The 23,135-nt window shown below is 41.1% G+C and overlaps 1 non-coding gene and 1 pseudogene across 1 annotated transcript; one reads left to right on the top strand and one right to left on the bottom strand.

Moving 5' to 3' along the window:
- Positions 1-481: 481 nt before the first annotated feature.
- On the bottom strand, positions 482-19,644 carry 2810408B13Rik. The gene is made up of 5 exons (XR_001780978.2): positions 19,632-19,644; positions 17,110-17,194; positions 5,886-6,010; positions 5,640-5,700; positions 482-4,308 (listed from the first exon to the last, which is right to left on the bottom strand). It is a non-coding gene; the product is annotated as an RIKEN cDNA 2810408B13 gene (transcript).
- Gm17352 (predicted gene, 17352) lies at positions 21,283-21,768 on the top strand (annotated as a pseudogene).

Genomic DNA, 23,135 nt, shown 5'->3' with positions numbered 1-23,135 from the left:
ACTTTGGAGGTAGAGGCATGCGGATTTCTGTGTTCGAGGCCAGCCTGGTCTAGAAAGTAAGTTCCAGGACAGCCAGGGTTATACAGAGAAACCCTGTCTCAAAAACAAAAAAAAAAAACAACAACAACAACAACAGCAACAAAAAAAAAACCCAAAAAACAAAACAAAACAAACAAAGAAAAAGGATAACCATGATTAATGACTGACACAAAAGCTAGGATGCATAACAACCAACTCTCAAAGGAATTTGTGAGAAAATGACACACAAAGCAGCGCCCACCATGCTTTCACCAGCAACCTTACTGGATCTTACTTATGATCTCACTGCCCTCATATTTAAATAAACAATGGACCACTTAGAAGATGAGTATCTAACTCATTTCATTGCAGTGGAAGAGTACCTATCAACAAGAAAAGTGGGATTAAAGCTGAACAGAAATCACAGAAGGAAGTCAAGGACCACATAATAAACATCTGTGAATGGATTTGAAAGACATATAAAAAACTTTAATATATATTCCAAATGTTTGAAAATAAAACCACCAGCACAATTGGTGATCTCTACTACAACACTCGAGGGACCATGGGAAATAATTTACTTCCTTCAAGGCTCTGATGAAGAAGAGAAGAAACAGGATGTTGTCCCTGATATGGAAAACATCTGTGATGTTACAAGGTCATCCACATGGATAGGGTTTTTCTCTTGTATAAGATTTTTTTCTATTTCCTGACATCATGATGATATAAAACACTTAAATTATTTAGATGGCTAGAGACATGGCCAAGTAATTAAGAAAATTTCATTCCCAGGGACAAAGTCAGGTTTGGACATCTTGGTGTATCTTCTGCTAGAAGAAGATACAACAACTTAATAATTTTGGAAATCTTCATAGACATGCACATACTCACCCAAAGATGCAGACAAACCCCGTAAATAAAATTAAACGAAGTTGGTCAGCAAAGAAAATTTCATTCATGATGTTATTCTTGTATAAACACTGACTACTATAACGCAGGGTTTGTGGCATCTAAGGCTTATCCACAGAGTTTTTCTTCCTAATGAGTTGGCTTATATAACAAAAAGCAAGCATAGAGGATTGATGGCAGAGAAATCAATACTTCTCAGTTACTAGTGTCATTTGGGGAGATGTAGGAAATATCTGCCTGTTGGAGAAAATATGTCACTGAGGTTGAATTTCAGAGCTTACTTCCTCAAATCATGTCTAGTCCTAACTCTCTCTCTGTTTCTCTCTCTCTCTCTCTCTCTCTCTCTCTCTCTCTCTCTCTCTCTCTCTCTCTCTGTTTCTCTCTCTCTCTCTCTTTTGGTTTTATTGAGACAGGGTTTCTCTGTGTAGCACTGGCTGTCCTGGAACTCACTCTGCAGAACAGGTTGGCCTCAAACTCAGAAATTTGCCTGCCTCTGCCTCCCAAGTGCTGGGATTAAAGGTGAGTGACACCACACCTGGCTCTAACCCTCTCTTTAAGGCTATAGGTTGAGGACGTGAGCTCTGAGCTCCTCCTTTAGCTGCCACAAATGACACTTGTTGCCCTGACAATATCATGGTGATCCTATATCCCTTTAGAACTCTAATGAAATTTAAATGCTTCTAAAAATTGCCTTCATGTTGGGGTTTCGTTTCTTGCTATGTACTGTAAAGTTAAAAGCAGGAACCTAAAAAATGATTGCTCCATAGAAGACAAGATCTGCACACAGCCCCAAGTGAAGGTGTGTGACCTTGCTCTCAAGTTTCTTCTGACTGGTTATTAAAGATGACAACAATCAATAGCTGGACAGTAGCTGGGCAGAACAGACATAGACAGGGATTAGGGATACTGGACTTGGGATCAGTGGAGAACCACAAGGAGAAGAAAGTAGACAGAGAAAAAACAGCCTTAAGTTAGGTCAACAATAAAATAATGGAGTTAAGCATAAACCAGAACAAATAAAGCAAAATAGTATGACAAAATTACTGGCTGGGAAATAGACAATATAGCATAGAGGATAGATATTAGCTAATATTGGGTGTTGATTATGGTTTATTACAAATATAAAAGTTATGTGTGTGTTACCTGGAAAAAAATTGGCCAAAGCTGGGGTGGAAACCCTGGCTTGGGACTTCAGTTTTCTACAATACCTTAGACATTTTATCACAACAACAGAAAAGGCACTGATACTCACCAACAGTGTTTCACATCTGAATGAGTTATTTCACGGACTTAAAGTGAACTGTGAATTTTAAACCAGTTACCTTATCAATGAACCTCACAGGGCTTTTGTCCCTATGAGTTTCCATGTATGAACAAAATAGAGACATCATCATGCTTGAGCAGATAGTTGACATTTGCTAAAGGTTTTCTCAAGAATGAATAATGTTGTGTAAATTAATGTAACTGGGTTGGCACAAGATGGAACCATGTCCATCAGAGTCATAGATTGCCTGATTTTTGAGTTCTTTAAAGTCCTAAAAAATATTGTGACATGCAAACTTTAAGTGATCCAGTACATGCTAAAGGTTTTACTCTCGCATACAGATACTGTGATGTACAAAATGTTTCCACAGTGGCTCCATTTACAGGGTTAACCTGCAGCATGGATTTTTCTCAAGAAAAAAATGACTGGTCCACACATAAGCTTTACCACATTCCTTATTTTTATGAGGTTTCTTTCAAGTCTGTGTTAATTTATACATGATGAGATCAATGTCAATGTCAACTGCAAAGTCCTTACCGCATTATTCACACACAGTTTCTCTCTTCAGTGTCTTCTTTTATGAATTCTGAGATATATCGTGTTCTCTTTTATGTATTCAAAGATATCTGCGATATGCAAAGGTTTACCACATTGTGTATATTTATACAGTCTCTCTCTGTATCTCTCTGTCTGTCTCTCTCTCCAGTATGTGCTCCTTCCTGCATTAGGAGATAACTGCCTGGCATAGATTTTTCCACACTGCTTATACTCAGAAGGATTCTGGCCCCTACATATATGTTCATGACGATTAAGACTATGATCACATCCATAGTCTTTCTCTTCAGTATGTTCACTTATACATTCAGAAACGATGGCGTTATAAAAAATTTGCTCACAATCCAATTCCTTCGTAGCTTTTTTCTCCAGTGTGGATTCTTTTATTCTATTGAAGATGAAAATGTTTTGAAAAGACTTACATACACTGAATACACTTGTAAGGTTTCTCTCTAGTATGTCTTCTCTTATGAATTTGTAGATTATAATGCTGGGAAAAGGCTTTATCACATTCATTAAATTTGAAGGGTTTCTCTTAGGTATGTGTTTTTCTATGAATTTGAAGATGACATAATTGGGAAAAGCCTTTATCACATTGATTACATTTGTAGGGTTTTTCTCCTGTATGTGTTTTTCTATGAATGTGGAGATTCCTGTATTGGGAAAAAGCTTTATCACATTCATTACATTTGAAGGGTTTCTCTTAGGTATGTGTACTTCTATGAGTTTGAAGAGTACTGTTTTTTGAAAAGGCTTTGTCACATTGATTACATTTGTAGGGTTTTTCTCCAGTATGTATCCTTATATGTTTTTGGAGATTACATTTAATAGAAAAGGCTTTATCACATTGATTACATTTGTAGGGTTTCTCTCCAGTATGTATCCTTATATGTTTTTGGAGACTATATTTCTCAGAAAAGGCTTTATTACATTGATTACATTTGAAGGGTTTCTCTCCAGTATGTGTTCTTCTATGAGTTTGAAGAGTACTGTATTGAGAAAAGGCTTTATCACATTGATTACATTTGTAGGGTTTCTCTCCAGTATGTATCCTTATATGTGTTTGGAGATTACATTTCTCAGAAAAGGCTTTATCACATTGATTACATTTGTAGGGTTTCTCTCCAGTATGTGTTCTTCTATGACTTTGGAGATGATTATGTTTTGAAAAGGATTTATCACACTGATTACATTTGAAGGGTTTCTCTCCAGTATGCACCCTTATATGTGTTTGGAGGTGATGTTTAAAAGAAAAGACTTTATCACATTCATTACATATGAAGGGTTTCTCTCCGGTATGAAATCTTTCATGCCTTTTAAGATGACTGGGCTTTGCAAATCCTTTACCACATTGTTTACATTCATAGGGTTTCTGTCCAGTTTGTGTTCTTCTATGTACTTGGAGACTAGTGTAAGGTAAAACGTCTTCGACACAGTGAATAACTTCAGAGGGGATCTTTTCTGTATGAATCCTTTCATGCCTTTGGGCATGACTGTGAGCGAAGGCTTTACCACGTTGAGTATATTCAGAGGGTTTCTCTGCACTCTGACTCCTTTCACACCTGAGAAGAGAATTGGCACATGTGAGAGCTTTACCCCACGGATGAATACTTTCTTTTTGTTTTTCTGTTTGGTAGTTTGATTACTTATTATATGTAAGTACACTGTAGCTGTCCTGTCTTCTGACACTCCAGAAGAGGGAGTCGGATCTCACTAGGGACGGTTGTGAGCCACCGTGTGGTTGCTGAGATTTGGTGCTCTTAACTGCTGAGCCATCTCTGAAGTCCCAGAATACTTTCATCTCTAGGATTTACTGTTACTATTTGTCTAAATGTAAAGAGGCATCAGACCTTTTATCCCTTTCCTTACATTCATGCTGTTCCCCTTCATTATGGGTTGTTTCTCATGGTTAGAGACACCTGAGAAGGTATGAACATTGATTACATGGCTCAGTTTTAGGTATTCTTTTTCTATAAAATGTTGTTCCCGTACTTGAAGAAAAGTGGAGCAATTCAGAGCTTTAATGCACTAAGTGTATTCTAAATTTTACTGTACTGTGGCTCATAGTATATTTGCAAAGTGAACCAGGAGAAATAGGAGCATTTCTACATCCCTAGGACTCAAGAAAATTTTCTCCAGAATGAGGTTGCTGATGTATTGCCATCAAACGTGGAAATGTAATTAACTGTTAACTTGTTTTATGTTCAAAAATCTACTCTATAACTGCAACCCACTATATTTCTTCTAATAGTTATAGGAGGCAAAAGAAAAGAGAGAGAGAAAGAAAGACAGACATAGTTTTTTGGGATATCTGTTTGGTATACATGGTGTGTATCCATTATAAAATATTATATACTTATGAAAGGAAGTCCAATACATAAAATGTTGAAGTTTGCATTCACAAGGTTTGACTCAGTGTTCTCATAGACATGTGAAATATGGATTAAGGTTACTGCAAAGCCGCCTACTCACCTCCCAAATGCTGCCCTTCTAACTAAACTTAGCACTGACACTGCTAATAAATGAGTACAACCAGCTTAAATATAGACTATTGCTTCTTAGAAGCTTTAGGACACATACTTATCAACTATTCAATTGGTGTAGCTTTTCCAAAGTAAGCAGAAACAGACTGGCAGTTGTACTGTGTAGCGTGAATAGTATGTTTCAAATGGGGATACACACTAAGGCATTGTTTCCCTGTCCTCTTTCTTAAAGGAAGGCCTTGCAAAAAATCAGATACAGGACATTAAAGACAATGCTTTTGTTGGAATGTAACACTCATCAATACACTTATAGCTGTGCTAATTTACACTGCTCCTTTTCTTATCAATTTTCAGCACATATTAACATATTCTTAGAGGCAGATTTGTATGAGTTTGCACATGAAAATTACCTTCTGTGTCTTCTAGAACTTTCACAATGTTCTTCAATATTTTGGGCTTCCCAATTAAAGCCTAAAATAGAAAATGTATGCCTTGAAATTTAGCAAAATGTAAGTTACTATCTTCAGTGAACCTTATAGCCATGCATGATTTATTCACCAAATCCTTCCTTGATTTTTATTGAAACTACAGAAGTGCATCAAAAGAAATTTTTTTTTCTTGAATTTTAAATCAGGGAAGGGAATTCATAGTCTTACCTATAGCATTGAGGTTCCTGTAGGTCTCCAACATGACACCTTTGTAGAGTGTCTTCTGAGAAGGATCCAGCAAAGTCCACTCCTCTTGAGTGAAGCTCACATGCACGTCCTCATAAGTCACTGCATTCTAGAGCATCCCATAAATGTGTACAAAGGAAATCACAATAGACACAACAGCGGGCATCTATTTTTCATAGGCAATGTGTTCATATAATTCTGAGGCTTATCATACTTATTTACTCACACCCAAGTTCGACTGTAACTACCAAGTCATATCAGAAGGAATCTTAATAATAAGGTTTGCCCCTGTAATTTCTTTTGTCTTTTTTAAGAGTTATGTATTTCATATATGTGAGTACACTGTTGCTATCTTCAGACACCCAAGATGAGAGCACTGGATCCCTATTACAAGTGGTTATGAACCACCATGTGGTTGCTGGGAATTAAAATCAGGACCTCTGCAAGAAAAATCAGTGTTTTAAGCGCTGAGGCATCTCTCTAGACCTGTCACCCCTGTCATTTCTCAGCCCTTTGAATAGGATGTAGCTTTTTAAAAAAATGTCAATTACACATATAAAGAGAAACACTCTACAAGAATAGAGTTTGGAACACACCAAAGAAATTGTATTGATATTAACAATTACTATGGGCTGGTGAGATGGCTCAGTGGGTAAGAGCACCCAACTGTTCTTCTGAAGGTCCAGACTTCAAATCCCAGCAACCACATGGTGGCTCACAACCATCCGTAAGATCTGACTCCCTCTTCTGGAGTGTTTGAAGACAGCTACAGTGTACTTACATATAATCAATAAATAAATCCTAAAAAAAAAAAAAAAACAACAATTACTACATATAAAAATCATTAAGCATGAGGGGTCTACTGGCTTATGCCTTTAACAATGCAGTCAGAGCCAGGAATGGTGGCTCATGCTTTTAATCTCAGCACTTGGGTGGCAGAGGCAGGCGAATTTCTGAGTTAGGGGCAAGCCTGGTCTACAGAGGGAGTTCCAGGACAGCCAGGGCTACACAGAAAAATCCTGTTTAGAAAAACCAAACTAGACCAAACCAAACCAAAACAATGCAGTCAGGAGACATAGGCAGAAGACACTGAACAGGATGTCACTGTGATGTATACAATGAGTTCTAGGACAGCCAAAGATACATAGGAAGACCCTGTATCTCCTGCCATAATTAACCAACCAAACCGGAATCACAGAATGAGCTTATGTGATTTTATTTAAGTTCTTATTTAAGAAACAAGATTTTATTTATTTATTTTATGTATATGTTACTGTAGCTTTCTTCAGACACATCAGAATAGGGCATCAGATTCCATTACAGATGGTTGTGAGCCACCATGTGGTTGCTGGGAATTGAACTCAGGATCTTTGGAAGAGCAGTCAGTGCTCTTACCTGCTGAGTCCTCTCTCAAGCCCTTTACTTAAATTATCTTGAGAGTGATACATACAATATAGTTCTGTATTCATCTTCCAGAACCTGAGGTACACCAGTTCACACTATAACATTAATAAGATATTACCAAAAGGGAATATATGGTTTAGCAGTTCCACTTGGACATAAGAAAATATTGGCCGAGTTCCTGGGTGCCTGGTTACCGATGGTCCCAGTAACTGCAGGTGTTGGGGCACATGTTTTGTGCTCCTCACTTCTAATCCTATGATCCTGGAAGCATTAGAGCACTGGGCGTGGTGCTTCCTCTGGGTGTTGTGGGACAGGCTGTGGAATTTGCACCTAATGTCCACTCATGGCACCAGTCCAGAGTGGAAGCAAGTTGATCCATTCTTATCTCCTTGTACAAAGCTCAAGTCCACTTGGATCAAGGACTGCCACATAAAACCGGATACACTGAAACTAATAGAAGAGAAAGTGGGGGGAGAGCCTCAAACACATGGGCACAGGGAAAAATTTCCTGAACAGAACACCAATGGTTTATGCTTTGCCTTAGTCAGGGTTTCTATTCCTGCACAAACATCATGACCAAGAAGCAGTTGGGGAGGAAAGGGTTTATTTGGCTTGCACTTCCAAACTGCTGTTCATCACTAAGGAAGTCAGGACTGGAACTCAAGCAGGTCAGGAAGCAGGAGCTGATGCAGAGGCCATGGAGGGTTGTTCCTTACTGTCTTGTTTCCCCTGGATTGCTCAGCCTGCTCTCTTATAGAATCCAAGACTACCAACCCAGGGATGGTCCCACCCATAAGGGGCCCTTCCACCTTGATCACTAATTGAGAAAATGCCTTACAGTTGGATCTCATGGAGGCATTTCTTCAACTGAAGCTCCTTTTTCTGTGATAACTCCAGCTGTGTCAAGTTGACAAAAAATTAGCCTGTACATGCTCTAAGACCAAGAATTGACAAATGCGACCTCAGAAAATTGCAAAGCTTCTGTAAGGCAAAGGACATAGCCAATAGGACAAAATGGCAAACAACAGATTGGGAAAAGATTTTTACCAACCCTACATCTGCTAGAGGGCTTATATTCAATATATATAAAGAACTTAAGAAGTTAGACGCCAGAGAACCAAATACCCCTATTAAAAATAGAGTCCAGAGCTAAACAAAGAATTCTCAATTGAGGAATATTCAATGGCTGAGAAGCACCTAAAGAAATAGTCAACATCCTTAGTCATCATGGAAATGCCAATCAAAACAACTCTGAGATTCCACCTCACACCAGTCAGAATGGCTAAGATCAAAATTTCAAGTGACAGCAGATGCTGGTGAAGATTTGGCAAAAAAGGAATACTCCTCCATTGTTGGTGAGATTGCAAGCTGGTACAACCACTCTGGAAATCAGTCTCGAGTTTCTTCAGAAAAATTGGACATAGTACTACCTGAGAATCCAGCTATAACACTTCTGTGCCTATACCCAAAAGATGCTCCAAGAAATAACAAGGACACATGTTCCATTATGTTCATAGCAGCCTTATTAATAATAGCCAGAAGCTGCAAAGAACTCAGATGTCCTCCAACAGAGGAGTGGATACAGAAAATGTGGTACAGTTACACAATGGAATAGTACTCAGCTATTAAAACCAATGACTCCATGAAATTCTTAGGAAAATTGACGGAAATAGACAATATCATCCTGAATGAGGTAACCCAGTCAAAAAGGACACACATGGAATGCACTCACTAACAAGTAGATATTGGCTCAAAAGCAACCACTACCACTTCCTAGTCATGGCATCCCCCTATATTGGGGCACAGAACCTTCACAGAACTAAGGGCCTCTCCTCCCAGTGATGACCTACAAGGCCATCCTATTCTACATATGCAAGGGGAGCCAAGAGCCCCACCATGTGTTTTCTTTGACTGGTGATTTAGTCCCAGGGAGCTCTGGAGGTACTGGTTAGTTCATATTGTTGATCCTCAGCCTGGGACTCTCAGCCCTATAAAGAATAGGGGAGGTTCAGGAGGGAAGTCAAGTCAAGAGGGTGGGTTTTCTAATCTCAACACTGTCAGTCCCTCAAAATCAAAGTTGCCCCTTAACAAGAAACAGAAACCAGACTGGACAAAAGTGACAGAGAGCAAAAATAAACAAGACACCATATGGCGAGGTTCCACATCCACTCAGTCTTTCCCAGAAATTAACACCAGGAGCACTCTGTTCCCCGGGGTCCTTGGAACATCTCTCAAGGCCCCATGGCTATGAGGAACCAGTACATCTGCTGCAGCGAGATTCCACATCCCCTTTTGTCATTTCTTCCATGAAATACAAATTTTCAGGCTTCTTCAGAACAGAATTACAGAATTATTTAGAACAGAATTATTGTGGCACATAGACACAGACATTACTGGCATTGAGACCTACTGTATTGGGTCCTGGTGGCCTTGGAGTTCTGAAAGACCCACAAAGTGAGAACTCCCCCACATTCTGACTCAGGAGAGGCGACACCCCAAAATCACCCACAAGAAACGATCTTGCTGCAAACTGCAAGAAGATTTTTATTTAAGAGCGCTCTTGGGCCCACGGTAATACACCACGCAGGGGTAGAGGACCGTGGCGCCCCGAGTAGCTGGGTAAGGGGGTATTTAAAGGAAGAAACCACAACTCAAGGAAGTGGAGAGGGCATTGTTGGAAAATACCAAAGATATCAGTTAAGAGTCACAAGGAAGTGCAAAGTCACAAGTGTCACAAGTGTTCAGGTTATCTCTCAAGACAGTTTCTAAGAGCACCTAACAATAGTATATTCTTTGAATGAACACTCTTTGAATCCAGGAAGCCGGTGGGTGAGAGATGTTGCTATCTGTTTTATGATTAGCATATCTTGGAGCATCAAGTCACAAAGGTCACATTCCCAGGCCTAGGCCTAAAGGCCTAGAATTTTGTTTTTACGTTTTACTTTTTCATTCCCTACTTCTACTTGTTAGTAGTTCTAATCTTTCAGTTCCTGTGCCAGAAAGCATTCCTTAACCCCAAAGACCACCAAGGAGCCATTTCTGATGTAACAGAATTTGGGTAGCCTAATTACAACTCAGGCTTGGGCTCTCCTCCAACCCAACTCTGACACAGTAGGACAGGAAGGAAAGGTGGATGAGCCCCAAATCTCAGCAGGACAAGATTTTATAGGACAATAGAACCCAGTGAGGGGGTGAGGGAGGAAGTCCAGTCTGACAAATATCTATTAGAATAACTATTGTAAGCCAACAGGTGGCTGCTCTAAGGCAAGATCATATACAATCACCACTAGTCTGCAAGTACATCTGAAACAATCAGACTACCTTTGATTAACTGCTGCTTGGAAGTAGCTAGGGAGGAACTCATGGCCAAGGACAAACAGTGGGGTCCTTGCTGGTACAGGGGTGGGGCTTGGGTACTCCTTTAGGTCAAGTTCTCAGGCTTTTTTTCTTTTCTTTTCTTTAAGATGGAGGACGGTCCCAAGATGGAGTAGATATAATCTCTCAAAACAACATCTCAAAGTAATTTGTGGAAATATGAATAACAAAACAAGGCAAAACTGCTCCCAATAAGCAGATTTCCTTCAAAAGCTTGATCAAGCACAGCCTGATATTTGTATAAACAGTGAGGCACTTAGATGATAGTAGTCCCATCATATATATTGCTGCAGAAAGCTACCTATCACCAGGTGAAAGCAAATTCCAAGATGAACAGGAGTCACAGAAGGAAGACGGGAACAGCCAAACAATCTCTCTGAATGGATTTGTCACACACAGACCAAATGTTAATATCTACTACCAATGTTACAACAACCACAATTGGTGATCTCCACAAAAGTACTTGAGTGAATGTGGTAAATAATTTACTTTCTTCAAGGCTATGATGCAGAAGAGATGAAACACGATTTTTTTTTTAAACAAGATGTTTTCTCTTGAAATTGAAGACAACTCTGATGTCTACAGTCTTTACCAAGTCATTTACATGGATAGGATTTTTCTCTTGTAAAACCTTTTTCTATTTACTGAAATCAAGATGATATAAAAAGACTTGAAAATTTTTACAGTGCCATAGACATAGACAAGTCTTAAAGAAAAGTTCATTGCCAGAACAAATGAAGATTTTGGCAACATTTTATAATTCCTTCTAATAGAAGATCTAAGGTTTAAATCTTCTGGGAAAGCATTATGTATATCCTATCACAAAGACACAGAGATGTCTCATAATAAAAAATTAAAAGAAAATCTATAAATATAGTTACCGTGGTAAATGTCAACACTTCATATTCTCTTTTAAAAGTAAAAATTTTGAGAGTGTACTGAGTCTGTTAAAGCCTTAGCATAATACAGAAGTCTTTGAGGACCAGAGAGAATTAATACTGAAGGAACTCTAAGACTACAAAGACTGTGGTATGATCTTTAGCTAGCCCGCTTATGTTAAGTTCCACACGATTGTATTTTCTTGAGAAAAACTCTAACAAGTATCATGAGACTTCTTAAATATACTGATGTGCCTTTCTATTGTTTCTGTATTTGCAAACTCATGGAAAGAAACCTATGAATTTCATTGATAAGGCAACCTGTTTAGATTTCACACTTCTCTTTACTTCCATGAAATAACTCATTTAGGTGTAAAAGGTTATGGCTATGTACCAGTGACATCTCAGCTGCTGGTGATAAAACAAAATATCTAAGGCAACTTTTAAAAGTGTTTAACTTGAGGCTGGAGAGATGGCTCAGCACACCTGGCCACTGGTTCCCACCCAGCCAAGGGAAGTACCCACTTCCCCAGCTTCAAATGTTAATGCCCCTGCTCTTTCAAGTAAGAGGCAGCTGTCACAGGCTCACCATAGAACTGAACCTCCAGTATGCCAGAAATTACTGAGAAGAACCCTCCTATTCTTCTGATTGGCCTGCCTGGATGCCCTGATTGGCCAGTGATTCTTGAGTGACATAAGCATGCTCCTTAGGGTTAGAGTGTGCTGAAGGCACACATTATACACCTTCAATGCTCAGGATTCTAGTTCAGGACCTTTGAAAGTAGTGTAGTCACAGCCCAGAAAGGGTCAGGACAAAAGGAAGAAGATAAGTTCGCTGCTTTGACAGTATGTAATATTGAGAATGAACAGTGAGGTAATCAATTGTAGACCATCGACAAGAGTCTGACTGGCCCATTTTTGGGGTCCACACACCAGGCAATCAAGAATCTGAATAAAAATTTGAACTTGCTGTGAAACCAAGATACTACATGAGTCCTACCAAGTCTAGTAATACAATGTGGCCCACCGACTCAGAGGAAAAGGGGAGGGGGAACTGGGGGAAGAATTGTGCGAGCAGGGTGACTGGGAGGAAGGCACTGAGCGGGATGTAAATTGAACAAAGAGAAATCGATTTATTAAAAAGCAGGGGAGTACTTTTATAGTCAAGCTCAAGGCCTAGATACATAGCATGTGCTTACAAAAGTAGAAACTTTTTCAGTTAGTAATTTAGTTCACTATCACACAGTTAACAGAACATACCAGGAACACTGGAATCCATTTCTGATGTGGAAATCACAAAACTATAAATAAAGAACAAGTCCAAAAAAAAAAAAAAAAGAAGGTGACTTTTAACTTGGAATCGAACTGTTACATTAATATTAATTTATAAAAGAAAGAAAAACTGGAGGATGCAAGCCTATCACAAATACAATCCTGATTATTTCCTGTGTTTGAGACAGGGTCTAATTCAGATGCCCAGCTGACTTTGATTCACTAAGCATACCACAATGTATCATACATACTAAAAGTATAATAGATAGCAGGATGTATCTAATCTGATGCCTTTGAGCAAATATTCCTAGCATCAGAATCTTCTATAGAAGAGAGAGCTGAGAAGTCATTTGGCGTAGGTCTGGTTATTGGTAAAGGAGAGTGATTTTGAAAAATAGCAGGCCATTCCCTGGCAGAGAGAACAGCATAAGAAGATACAGTTAGATCTCACCCCTATGTGCAATGTTAGCTGCTGAGAGACGTAACCTAACACACAGCTTCTCAACACTCTGAGCTGAAGTAACTGTGCAAGTGGATTGGACATATCTGCAAAGGAGTCCCCTCTAGTTGGAAACTCAATATACATTGGATCAAACTAACCTCCCAAAAGTGTATGAATTTGTATATGAATTTATGTGAGTTTTTCCACATTTGCATGTGTAAAAGTCTTTCCTACTGTGAGGGTGGCTCTCTTCTGGTTTAAGAGAAGTTTATTGCTTCAAACTTCCCCCAAGCTTAGCAAGCAAGAGGCATCTGGACAAGAGGGAAAGGCTCTAGCAATGACTCCTTTACTTAATCACCCACTCCCTTTCCTTGGAGAACTTTCATAGGAAACTTTTTTTAAAACTTGGAAATAAAGATTAAAGACATGTTTAAAAGTGTCCCACTTTTCTTCCTGTGACTTCAACTAGCAGCTGGAAGTAAGAGCAGCCCAGTTTCTGTGGAGATAGAACAAAAGCTACTCACTTAATCCCCTGCCATTTTAAGAGGAGGTGCTAAATCCTAGAGAAAACAGCTTCCAGACTTGCCTCAGAGGAACTCGGGCAGGTCAGCTTGGGCTGCAACTCGACTGAGACTCAAGACAGGCAAACGTCTTAATAATAAACAGCAACCCTAAATATCCCTGAAAACCAAGTCTTGTCACCTCAGAAACTCTTCCCCCTCTGGTGGCCTAAGAGGAATGAAGAATGGCCAGGGCTGGTCCCCTGCATCCCATCACCCTGACTCCAGCTGCTTAGCCCCCTGCTCCTTCCAGTTAAGGGCAGTGGTCACATGCTCACCATGTTGCCACGTTGAAGATCGCTGGCAATTCACTAAGGCCCCTGTCAGCAGAGATCAAAACAAATCAGACCAATCTTTCAGCTTGCTCCCAAAGGAGAGGACACAGAAAAGAGAAACATGGCACACTGAAGAACACACCTCTACTTCTATTGGCGGGCCTAACCGGAGGCCTTGATTGGCTAATGAATCTTGGTTGACATGACCACCTCACTTAGGGTTAGAGTGCTATGTAGGCACACTGCATTGGGCTTCCCAGCTCGGGTTTCTTATCCAGGAGCTGACCCTTTTCAGATCTGCAAGACTTTCTTTCAGTCCTGTCCTCCAATAGTCTATCTTTCTGTCATCCAGAACTCAGCAGGAATTTCTTCTTCTTGCTCCTCCAAGGCCACAACCTATTCTCCTTCTCCTCCTCGCTCCTCCCCCTCCTCCTCCAAGGAATCAAGATCCACACCTTGCACAGTACATTATTCAACCTGGAGCAGAGTGAACCATAGGTTCCAAGGATATTTACAATTAAAGAGAGATTTTTAGGACACAAAATGTGATGTTTGCTTCTCTCATTTTACACTGACATCAGGAAAACTGCAGCTAATATGCAATTGCTACAGATGAGACTCCAGACAACCCTGGGAGAAAAGTAGGGGTGGATTCCAATCACTATGGAGCACTATTGTTAGCCAGTACAACTTCCTACGTGGGAAGGTGAAAAAACATATCTGTATTAGTAAAGGTTTTCCAGATGAACAGAACTCAGAGCATGGATCTCTCTAAGTATGCAGAAAGTGGATAGGTAAGAATGGCTCACAGAATGTGGCCCCACTAGTAAATCAATGACTGTACCAATGGAGAGTTGAAGAAAACAGTAGTTCCTGTATGTCTCAGCTGGTTTTCAGCATTCATCAGAATTCCAAAGATGGAGCCTTAAGGCTAGAAAAATAAAAAGACCTTGCTAGCCAGTATGTGGGAAGAAGTGAAAGAGAAAGAGAAAGAACTACCATCTTCAATATCCTTTATATATATAGGCTCACAGTAGAAGTTCTGGCCTAGATTAATTTTTTTTTCTTCTCACTCTAAACCTCCAGATTAAAGAAGGGTTTTCCCACGTTAAATGGTGAAAATAATAAAAACCCTCAGAGTGCCCGTGTGTTTGGTTTTAGGTAACAAAACTCCTGTAACTACAGTCATTTGAAATAATTGTATTGATGGCAACAACAGTTGACAGGAAGTTCAATTTTTATGCAGATTGTTTTGTTTTGTTTTGTTTTTTTCAAGACAGGGTTTCTCTGTACAGCCCTGGCTGTGCTGGAACTCACCCTGTAGATCAGGCTGTCCTCAGACTCAGAAATCCAACTGCCTCTGCCTCCCGAGTGCTGGGACTATAGGTGTGGGCCACCACCGTCAGGCTTCTATCCAGATTCTTGATTGTTTGGTCTGCAGACTAGAGTAATGGCCAGTCAAGGTGACTATGAATATGGAAAATTGGTGACCTCACTACTCATTGCTGATGTCAAGTACAGCCATACCAGGAAAACGTTCACCTTGAAAACCTAGCCTAGAAGAGGTGCAGGAAGCTGGGATGGAGTAGTAAATTGCTAAGGCTTATGCTAAGGAAGCTTCATAAGAATGGCAGCTTGTGGCTGGGTGTGGTGGAGCACACCTTTAATCTCAGCACTCAGGGGGCAGAGGCAGGTGGATTTCTGAGTTTGAGGCCAGCCTGGTCTACAAAGTGAGTTCCAGGATAGCAGGGCTACACAGAGAAGCCCTGTCTTGAAAAACAACAACAACAAAAAGAATGGCAGCATGTATACTACCTACAGGGAAATGGAAAGACATGGAGACTTCCATGGTGTCAGCAGAAACTAGCGTACAATGGGACAGAGGAAGAATCCAATCAAACACTGCTGCTCAAGGAGAACACAAGTAATCTCATCAATATCACTGCGCATGCCTACGGTGGTTTGTGATTGACATCATCAGCCCTATGTGGTAGGAACTATTAGATTCTCAGGATAAGAAACCACCCCTCTCCACAGGCTCTGGCCCCAGACCATTACCAGCTCTTCCAAGAATATGCCTGGTTTTAGAGAAGGAGCTCTTTTTCTCTGTTTCTTTGTCAATACCTCATGGCCTTAGGCAAGGATCCCAAGGCCTAGGCCCCAGGCTGTTACAGGCCCAACCAAGAATGTTGCTGAGTTTGAGAAGAAGCTATGTCATTCTCCATCTATGAAGGCCTCAGGGATGGCCTTGCTTGATCAGGACAGTCCTCACCACAACAGTGTTTTTCCTATCTAAATGGTGTTGACAGATGTCTTGACCATGTGGCAGAACTATGCTTTTTCAAGAAGAAAAATGGTCCTCTATGGCACACCAGGCCTTAGTGTTGGTTGTAAGTCTGCAATACTTCATTGAGCAGCTTGTTAAAGGGCTGGTCTGTGACCTGGGAAAGGGCCTATTTGTTAATCAGGGTTGTCCTCTTTGTTATGACTTGGAGCCATATTTCCCACAATCCTGATGAACAAACATGTGTATCCCAGCATCCTAATCTCTCAGATGCCTGGTTCCCATACTACTTCTCTGTGGGTGTTTAGGAGGCAGTCCGTCCCTCATCTAAATGTGACTTCCCATTTTCTTATCATTGGGAAGTCTTTTCCATCAGCGATTCTACTCTATGCTTCTTATCACAGCATACTTTTGGAGTTTGTGAGATGGGGTTTACAACTGCCACAAAATTAACTCCAAATGGTTCTTAAATGGTGGCCAGGGCACAATGTCTAGAAGATACCAGAGAATCTCAGCCCCTCCAAATTTGGCATCTTGCTGAGGATGTTTCTACATCGCAAGCCTTTTCTCCAAACGCTTTGTGCAGATGAAGCTCCCATAAGGAAGTTATTCAGATGCCACCACTGAGTACATCTAGTGGCTAAGACCTCATGGAATCGCACAGCTGGCTGTTACTTTCCACCTAACCCAGGGGAGAGCCCACTATCAGGACTCACTCCTGCTTCTCAGACCACTGCTCCTTCAGGTTAGTGGCAATGGTCACATGCTCACCATGATGAGACTTAATAGCTTGCCTGCACTCTGCAAAGGCACCCAGCATCAGAGGTCAAAGCACATCACAACCAACCATAGAACCCTGCTTTGGTATGCTGCTAAACCTCCAACAGGGAACAAAGCACCCGGAAGAGCCCACCTCATCGTCTGATTGGACAGTTTTCCAGGAGTCCCTAATTGGCCAGTGAATCTTGAGTGACAAGAGCACTGGCCTTAGGGATAGACTGTGCTGAAAGCTTGCCTCTTAGGGCTTCCTACCCCAGGAAATCAGTCCAGGACTTGACACTTTAAAGATTTGCAAGATCTTTGTTTCAGTTTTGTGTGTGCCTGTCCTCCAATAGCCTAGCTTTCTGTTAACAGCACTGAGCACAAATATCTTCTCCCTCCATTTCATAATCCTCCCCCTCTCCTTTTCATCCTGCTTCTCCTCCTCCTTTTTCTCCTCCTACTTTCATTCTACTGTTCCTCCTCCTTGTCCTCTTCTGCCTAATGTTCCCCAAACCCTCTTCCTCCTGCTAATCTTCCTCCTTTTCTTCTCCCTGCCCTCGTCTGCCTCTCCTCCTCCTCCTGTTGTAGAAGAGTGAACCTTATGAACCACAGGCAGAATGGTTCCATGCATATTATCAATTACTGCATCATTTTAAGATATAAAATGCGATATTTGTTTCTGTGATTTTACATTGATCTCAGAAATACTGCAGCTAATATTCACCTGCTACATATTGAAAGGGTTCAAAAATCACTAAAGACCCCAGATCAGATAATATGCAAAAAGAAAAAGCACTCATTCTGGAGAAACAACCAGCTTTCTTTGAAATGGAGACCCCAGACAAAGGTATGAGGACCTCCTTATAGGAAACAGGTGGAACCCTCTAGAATGATAGGGTAGTCTAAAATTTCATTGGTGGATGTAGGAGGTGGCAGGTTGTCAGTGATCTGCAATCCTATGCCATGAACTTTTCACCATATGATGAAATAGGGTTGCCCAGCCCGGATGGACCATTCTCAGATACTTCCCCATTTCTGTGGTTATCCACAGTCTGGTCTCTGGAAGGGGGTTCTACCATCTTCTTCTAGATTTTATGGTCTGTTCCTAAACATGGTGTCTTATGACTTACTTTTGGGATTTACAGTTTATTACTGAAGCTGGTACCTTTATGAAATCAGGTCTGGTTGTCAAATGACAACCATGGGGCTCCTTACATGGAGAAAAATAGGGTTTATCTTGCCCTTTGAAGATGATTCTCCAGAGAACCCTGGGAGAAAAGCAGGAAATGAGGAAATGGATTCCAATCACTATGGAGCACTACTGTTAGCCAGCACATCTTCCTGAGTGAAAAGGTGAAAAAAAAAAAAAACCTATCTGTATTAGTAAAGGTTTTCCACTTGAACAGAACTGATAGTACGGATCTCTCTATTTATGTAGAAAGTGGATATATAAGAATGGCTCAGAGAGCCAGGCATGGTGGTGCACGCCTTTAATCCCAGCACTCGGGAGGCAGAGGCAGGTGAATTTCTGAGTTTGAGGCCAGCATGGTCTACAAAGTGAGTTCCAGGACAGCCAGGGCTATCCAGAGAAACCCTGTCTCAAAAAAAACAAAAAACAAAAAAAACCAAACAAACAAAAAAGACTGGCTCACAGAATGTGGTCCAACTAGGAAACCAATAACTGCGTACCAATGGAAAGTTGAAGGATACAGTAGTGCCTGTATGTCTCAACTGGCCTTCCGCATATACCGTAATGCCAAAGATGGAACCTCTAATGCTAGAAAAATCAAATGATCTCCCTTGCCAGAGTATGGCAAGCAGAAAAAGAGAGGGAGCGAGCATCTTCAATGTCCTTTATAAATGTAGGATGCCACCAGAAGCTGTGGCCTAGATTAAAGACGTTTTTGTCAATTCAAAAGCTCCAGAATAAAGAAGGGTTCTCCCATGTTAAATGTTACAAAAAATAGAAAACACTTTCACAATGCCCACCTGTTTCAGTTTTAGGTTACTCAACTTGTTTTAATGCAGTAATTTGAACTACTTGAAGTAGTGTTAATTACAGTTGACAATAAGTTCAGTTCTTTATCCAGATTCATGACTGCCTTTTCTGCAGCCAGAGTAATGGCCAGTCAAGGTGATTATCGACCAGGTCAAATTGATTACCTCACTTCTCATTGCTAATGTCAAGTACTGCCAAACCAGGAAAACTTTCCCCTTCAAAGCCTAGGCTAGAAGAGATGCAGCACTGTCTTCCCATCAAAGCGACTGAGACTTAAGATAGGAAAACGAGTTAATACTAAACAGCAACACTAAATATATCTGAAGACCAAGTCTTCTCACTTCAGACACTCTTCCCTCTCAGCTGCCTCAGAAGGAACCAAGAACGGCCAGGGCTGGTCCCCTGCATCCCATCACCCCGATTCCAAATGCTTAGCCCCCTGCTCCTTCCGGTTAAGGGCAGTGGTTCCATGCTCACCATGTCGCCACATTGTAGATCACTGGCAATTCCCTAAGGCCCCTGGCAGCAGAGATCCAAAACACCTCCGACCAAGCTTTCAGCCTGCTCAGCAACTAAGAAGAGAGCCAGAAATGTGGCCCACGGAAGAACAGGCTTCTACTTCTATTGGCGGGCCTATCCGAGGCTATGATTGGCTAGTGAATCTTGATTGACATGACCACCTCACTTAGGGTTAGAGTGAGCCATAGGTATAGAGCATTGGGCTTCCCAGCTCCGGTTTCTTATCCAGGAGTTGACCATTTTCAGATCTGCAAGACTAACTTTCAGTCCTGTCCTCCAATAGTCTATCTTTCTGTCATCCAGAACTCAGCAGGAATTTTTTCTTCCTGCTCACCAAGGCCAAGGGCACTGGTTCTCCTCCTCCTCCTCGCTCTGGCCCCTCCTCCTCAGGGGAATCAAGATCCACACCGTGCACAGTACCTTATTCAACTTGGAGCAGAGTGAACTATAGGTTCCAAGGATATTTACAATTAAAGATTGATTTTAGGACACAAAATGTGATGTTTGCTTCTCTGATTTCACACTGACATCAGGAAAACCGCAGGTAATATTCAATTGCTACATATGAGACTCCAAATAACCCTAAGAGAACAGTAGGGGATGGATTCCAATCACTATGGAGCACTGTTGTTAGCCAGCACATCTTCCTACGTGGGAAGGTGGAAAGACATATCTGTATTAGTAAAGGTTTTCCAGATGAACAGAACTCAGAGCATGGATCTCTCTAAGTATGCAGAAAGATAAGAATGTCTCACAGAATGTGGCCCCACTAGTAAATCAATGACTGTACCAATGAAGAGTTGAAGAAAACAGTAGTTCCTGTATGTCTCAGCTGGTGTTCAGCACGTAACAGAATTCCAAAGATGGAGCTTTAATGCCAGAAAAAACAAAACAAAACAAAAAAAAAAAAAAAACTTGCAAGCCAGTATGTGGGAAGAATAGAAAGAGAAAGAACTAAGATCTTCAATATCCTTTGTATATGTAGGCTCACAGCAGAACTTCTGGCCTTGATTAATTTTTTTCATCTCAATCTAAACTTCCAGATTAAAGAAGGGTTTTCCCACATTAAATGTTGAAAATAATAAAAACCCCTCAGAGTGCCCATCTGTTTTATCCAGATTCTTAATTTCCTGGGCTGCAGACCAGAGTAATGGCCAGTCAAGGTGACTATCAAGATGGAAAGTTGGTGACATCACTACTCATTGCTAATGTCAAGTAAAGCCATACCAGTAAAACTTTCACCTTCAAAGTCTAGCCTAGAAAGCATGCAGGACTGTCTTCCCATCATGTGGCTTTAGAGACAGGATTAGATGTTCAAGGCAAGTCTCAATTACGTGGCATGAACCAGCTTGGGCTTCAGGAGACCTTGTCCTAAGCAGCACTTGTAAAAGAAATGGAAAGAAATTCTTATATCTGGAAAACATAATCGAATGGAAACAAGAGCAGTGCAGTATTTATAGGGAACCAATAATTGACTTTTTACAAACATAAATATTATTGAAAAAACACATACCCATTCTGACTTTGAAAAGGAGCATTCATGTCCTTGTAGAATGAATAGCATTTTTCCAATACTGTTTGACCTTGCCTCTATGTGGATGGTTGCCTGCTGAGAGGTCCCAGGACATTTTGGAAGTACTCAACACCAACATCTATGGGCTGCGGAAAATAGCCTTTGCCATCACTGCCATTAAGGGCGTGGGGAGGAGATATGCTCATCTGGTGTTGAGGAAAGCAGACATCGACCTCACCGAGAGGGCTGGAGAACTCACGGAGGATGAGGTGGAGCGAGTGATCACCATCATGCAGAACCCACGACAGTACAACATTCCAGACTGGTTCCTGAACAGACAGAAGGATGTGAAGGATGGGAAGTGCAGCCAGATTCTGGCCAACGGTCCAGACAACAAGCTGCCTGAGGACCCGGAGCGGCTGAAGAAAATTCGAGACCATAGAGAGCTGCGCCACTTTTGGGGCCTTCGTGTCCGCGGCCAGCACACCAAGACCACTGGCCGCAGGGGCCGTACTATGGGTGTATCCAAGAAGAAATGAGTCTCTGGGCCTTTGCTGTTAATAAATAGCTTATATACCTATGGGGGGGGGGGGGGAACTTGAAATGGGCTTGATGATTATGCGTCCAGAGAGGGAGGAGGGATTTGATTAGAGCCCACCAAGTATTACTTAAGCCTATTCTATCAGGAGGATTATCTTAAAATTTGAAAGAGAAAAAAAAATGGCCTTTAATCCCAGCACTGGGGAGGCAGAGGCAGGCAGATTTCTGAGTTTGAGGCCAGCCTGGTCTACAAAGTGAGTTCCAAGACACCCAGGGCTACACAAAGAAACCCCGTCTCCAAAAACCAAAAAACCAAAAACCAAAACCAAAACAAACAAACCAAAAAAAACCGAATCACAATCAGTACCTAGATACCCTTTTGCTAGGACTAGTGTAACTATAGTAATTTGATTTTTTGGTAAATTCGTTTTTTATGCAGATTCTTTTGTTTTTGTTGTTTTCAGTTTTGTTTTTCTTTTCCAAGACAGGGTTTCTTTGTGTAGCCCTGTCTGTTCTGGAACTCATTCTGTAGACAAGGGTGGCCTCGAACTCAGAAATCCTCCTGCCTCTGCCTCCCAAGTGCTGGGATTAAAGGTGTGGGCCACCACCACCTGGCTTCTTTGCAGATTCTAGAACGCCTGGTGTTGGACCCCAAAAATGGGCCAGCAGGATACTTATCAATCATCTAAAATTGATTACCTCAATGTTCATTTCTAATATTAGGTACTGTCAAAGCAGGGAATTTATCAACTCTTTTGGCCTGTTCCTTTCTGTCTCCAGTTTCCAAGCACCATGATTGCAGGCCTGTGCCTCCATGTCTTTCTGGGGTGACTTTCACTTCATTCACTGAGTCCCTGGAAACACAGCAGGAATAAGAAGAGCAGTTCCACATATCTTTTCAGTACTGACTTAACACTCTGAGTCTCAGTTTCACCATCTATAGAATGAGGACAGAATCTGCCCTAGTCCTTTGGTGACCCTAACAATATAGACTCAGCCACTCATGTTCACTAAGCCGATTAAAAGAACTCATTTATCTAGCTGTCACATGCCCACCTATAATGCTGGTAATCTGGAGGCAAGGTGGGCAGAATTCTCTGATGTTCTAGAACAGATTATAGTTCCGGGCCATCCATCGTAAGAATAGTCTTTAAAATAAAACAATAGAAATGAGTAAAGTAAAAAAAGGAAATTACTAATGAAAATTGAAAACAGATTAACTTGGCTGGAGAGATGGCTCAGAGGTTAAGAGCACTGACTGCTTCTTCTGCAGGTCCCAAGTTCAATTCCCAGCAACCACATGGTGGCTCACAACCATCTGTAACAAGACCTGATGCCCTCTTCTGGTGACTGAAGAAGGCTACAGTGTACTTACGAATAATAAATATAATAAATCTTAAGAAAAAGAA

This window comes from Mus musculus, chromosome 13 (assembly GCF_000001635.26).
Source record: "Mus musculus strain C57BL/6J chromosome 13, GRCm38.p6 C57BL/6J".
Taxonomy (NCBI): domain Eukaryota; kingdom Metazoa; phylum Chordata; class Mammalia; order Rodentia; family Muridae; genus Mus; species Mus musculus.
The sequence above is the reverse complement of the archived record's forward strand: the minus strand, read 5'-3'. Positions and strand labels throughout refer to the sequence as shown.